Here is a 4,152-nt window from a genome sequence, read left to right as displayed (position 1 = left end):
CAAGTTGAACTCACGAGGACCTTAAGTCATGGGAGTGCAGTAGGTGGTATAGCACTTAGCAGCTCCATCAGTCAAACAATTCAGTAACAGCTTGCACTGTATGTGCTTGAGCATTGTACTGCAAAATGATGGTCAGGTCCTGCAGAAAGTGTCATCACTTCTGTCTCTAAGCTGGTCGTAGGTTGTGTTCCAAAAATAAACAGCACAGAGACAGAAGTGATGACACTTTCTGCAGGACATTATTAAAAAATATATACCCAATGTCTGTCCAAAGGTTTATTAGAGAAACATGGCGTTCCCCAGTTATTTATTTATAGGTGTGTGTCCAGGCCTATACATCGCAGCATCTGGTCTTATGCTTAATGTTCATGGAGTCATACCTCCTGAACTGTGCATCGTACAGCGATATCATTTTGTAGGGACATTCAGCGGCATATGTGGATACTGTCTGTGAAATTTATTGCGAATGGAGTAATTAGCAAAGAGGTAATTAATCTAGAAACGTCCTGGCAGATTAAAACTGTGTGCCCGACCGAGACTCGAACTTGGGACCTTTGCCTTTCGCGGGCAAGTGCTCTACCAACTGAGCTACCGAAGCACGACTCACGCCCGGTACTCACAGCTGTACTTCTGCCAGTTCCTCGTCTCCTACCTTCCAAACTTCACAGAAGCTCTCCTGCGAACGTTGCAGAACTAGCACTCCTGAAAGAAAGGATATTGCGGAGACATGGCTTAGCCACAGCCTGGGGGATGTTTCCACAATGAGATTTTCACTCTGCAGCGGAGTGTGCGCTGATATGAAACTTCCTGGCAGATTAAAACTGCGTGCCCGACCGAGACTCGAACTCGGGACCTTTGCCTTTCGCGGGCAAGTGCTCTACCAACTGAGCTACCGAAGCACGACTCACGCCCGGTACTCACAGCTTTACTTCTGCCAGTTCCTCGTCTCCTACCTTCCAAACTTTACAGAAGCTCTCCTGCGAACGTTGCAGAACTAGCACTCCTGAAAGAAAGGATATAGCGGAGTCATGGCTTAGCCACAGCCTGGGCTTAGACGTCAGGAATGATGCGGCAGTCTTTCACGCATCTCAATGTTTGTGATGTGATACCGCTGACCTCTTTGCCGTCGAATTGTATAATTTTGCAGGTTCATTCGGCGACATGTGTGCAAATTGTGTCGCGTATACAGTTACTAGTAAAGAAGTAGTAAATTATAACGTCATGCCTCATGCAGTGCTTTTACCTCAGGAACAGCGGAAAGCAGTAAACATTCGCCTTTTTGTAGGGAATGTCAGCTAGAAAACATTTCGTAAATGCATGAATTCAAGAGTAAAGTCTTTTTCAAGTCGCTAAGTGTCCTCGTTCTCGTATACTGGATAAATAAAGTTGGGTATTCAAGCGTGGTCGGTTACACTTCCTTCTGTTCCCAACCCTGACCCCTATGATAGGTACTTCATTCTTACCTACACAGCAATCGTTGCTTGACGCGCGCGCGCGCGCACACACACACACACACACACACACACACACACACACACACACACATAATTATTTTTGTAATATGTATTGATTGTGTAAAACTTTGAAGTACATCGGCAAGATACATTCGAGATTTTTCGTAACAACACTAAACAATGTCTCGACTTTATACCGTAATGTAGATAAAATTAATAACTGTGTCATGGAAATTTAATTGTACGGGGTGTTAAAAAAGTCTCTTCGCAGTGCCGTATGATTGTTCGCCTGCCTGGGTTACTTCCCTTCTAGTGGACTCTCCCAACATCCCTCTGTTTCGTTTATCTCAGCCAGCGTCAGTAGTATCGGTGTGTGTCGTCACGTGCTGACGTGAACGTTTAAGTTTAGTTCCTTTGTTCGTTTGTTTCGTTTTTGTCACTGTTAAAATGCTAACCATTGAAGAATGTGTGTGTTTAGTCGAACAAGTGTTCAAAGCTGGCGGTAAATATACAGTTTCAGTTCGTCAAACATTTAATTCAGTTTTCCCGGAGACAACACAGCAAACATCGCGATACTGTGTGAGATCTGATTAACAAATTTCGAAGTACGGGTTCAGTGACATGTGCACCGAGAAGTGGTCGTCCTAGAGTTTTGTCTGAGGATAAACTACACGATATTTCCGATGAAATGTCCATGAGTCCGAACAAGTCAGTACGAAAACTCGCCCAGGAAATCGATGTCACTGTCGGAACGGCCCACACAGCTGTAAGGGAAAAATTAGAACTTTTCCCATACAAAGTGACATTATTGTCAACGGTTCAAAAATTTCGTTCAAGAAAATGAAAGGGATATTCTTAATGAAACGTTTTTCACTGATGAGGCGTGGTTTCATTTATCTGGGTACATGAACTCGCAAAATTCTCGTATGTGGAGTACTGCAAATCCATTGTGTATTCATTCTGCGAAAATAGGAGTTCGGATTGCAATTTATAGATGAAATGTCCATGAGTCCGAACAAGTCAGTACGAAAACTCGCCCAGGAAATCGATGTCACTGTCGGAACGGCCCACACAGCTGTTTCAACGAAACAATAAATGCACAACGATACTGCAGTAATTTTCTGCACCCATTCATAGGAGAACTTGTGTTAAGTGAAATACCGAACGATTATTTTCAACAAGATGGTGCAACTGCATATACAGATCGCGTTTCAGTGTCACTGCTTGCTGATGTTTTTGGTGATCGCATAATTTCACAGGGACTTTGGCCTCCACGATCGCCTGACGTAAACGATCCCCTGACGTAACACCACCTGACTTTTTCTTCTGGGGTGGAGCGAAAGCAACTGTTTTTAAAAACCGTCCAAAATGGATCAAATGCCTCTGAGCACTATGGGACTTAACTTCTGAGGTTATCAGTCCACTAGAACTTAGAACTACTTAAACCTAACTAGCCTAAGGACATCACACACATCCGTGCCCGAGGCAGGATTCGAACCTGCGACCGTAGTGGTCGCGCGGTTCCAGACTGTAGCGCCTACAACCGTCCAAAATCCATCGATGAATTGAACACTGCAATATCCACTTTCACTGCATCTGTTACAGAAGAAATGTTACAGGTTGTGTTTGAAAGCATGATTAGACGAATTGAATTGTGTATTCAACACCAGGGGGGGAACACTTTCATCATTTAATGGGAAAATTTGTAAGTAAAAATGAATATTCAATAAATTAATAGCTTGTATTTCACTGAGTTTCATTTCGGTATATTCACTGCGGCATACGGACCTAGCGGCAAACGTTCATACGGCACAGCGGAGAGACTTTTTCAACAATCCGTATGTTGCTGCTCAGTTGTAATGGCTGTATTGCTTGTTACAAGAAGACAATGAAATTAAATAAAAGAATAGACATAGGCCTACTCTTGACGTTACACGTTTTGGAGCCGAAGGGATGGTGCACGTAGACAGACGGAATGACGGATGTGGTAGGTGGATATTTCCTGCTACATCACCGAGGGTCGTAAGTGTTCCGAATGAGCGTGGGAGGGTCGTGTGTGTGTGTGTGTGTGTGTGTGTGTGTGTGTGTGTGTGTGTGTGTGCGCGCGCATGTGAGTGTACGGGGGGGGGGGGGGGAGGGGGGGAGGGATACTTTTGGGGAGCGATCAACGCAGGGGACGTGAACTGATAACGCGGCTGTAACAGACGACCGAATATGACGTCAGGGGGGCGACCTCTTTCTGCGCCGCTAATGTTGCGTCAACATGGGGAGGACTGAGGGTCCGACAATGAGTTAGAGGGACAGAGTGGGAGGAGGGGGAGCAGGTCACGCGTGTGTGCAAGCGTGCGCGCTCCCCCGGCGTTTACCTCTCGCTTCATCACCGCCGTCACAGATAAAAGCTGCAAACCGGCCATTTCCATTCCGGCTATCTGACCTTGCCGTGTTTGTCCAGTACACACTCGAACTTCTTCCCTCAGTTCCGAGATTTTGTTTCACTTCTCGTGTGGCCGCCAACCAATCTTGCTGTCATTACTGGGCGACATTACATTTCTGTTAAGAGAAATAGCACTTAGCTATTAATTCTCCAACCACTAGACTGAGGTGACAAAAAAAACATGCGATGTCTGTTAGCCGTCCGCTGTGGACGAGCGGTTCTAGGCGCTTCAGTCCGAAACCGTGCTGCTGCTATGGTCGCAGG

At 45.5% G+C, this 4,152-nt stretch overlaps 1 non-coding gene across 1 annotated transcript; it reads right to left on the bottom strand.

Annotated features, from left to right (window-relative positions):
- Positions 1-822: 822 nt before the first annotated feature.
- Positions 823-899, bottom strand: Trnas-cga. Its single transcript has one exon. It is a non-coding gene; the product is annotated as a tRNA-Ser (tRNA).
- Between the last annotated feature and the right edge of the window lie 3,253 nt (positions 900-4,152).

The sequence above is a fragment of the Schistocerca piceifrons genome, chromosome 10, assembly GCF_021461385.2.
Source record: "Schistocerca piceifrons isolate TAMUIC-IGC-003096 chromosome 10, iqSchPice1.1, whole genome shotgun sequence".
Classification (NCBI taxonomy): domain Eukaryota; kingdom Metazoa; phylum Arthropoda; class Insecta; order Orthoptera; family Acrididae; genus Schistocerca; species Schistocerca piceifrons.
The sequence above is the reverse complement of the archived record's forward strand: the minus strand, read 5'-3'. Positions and strand labels throughout refer to the sequence as shown.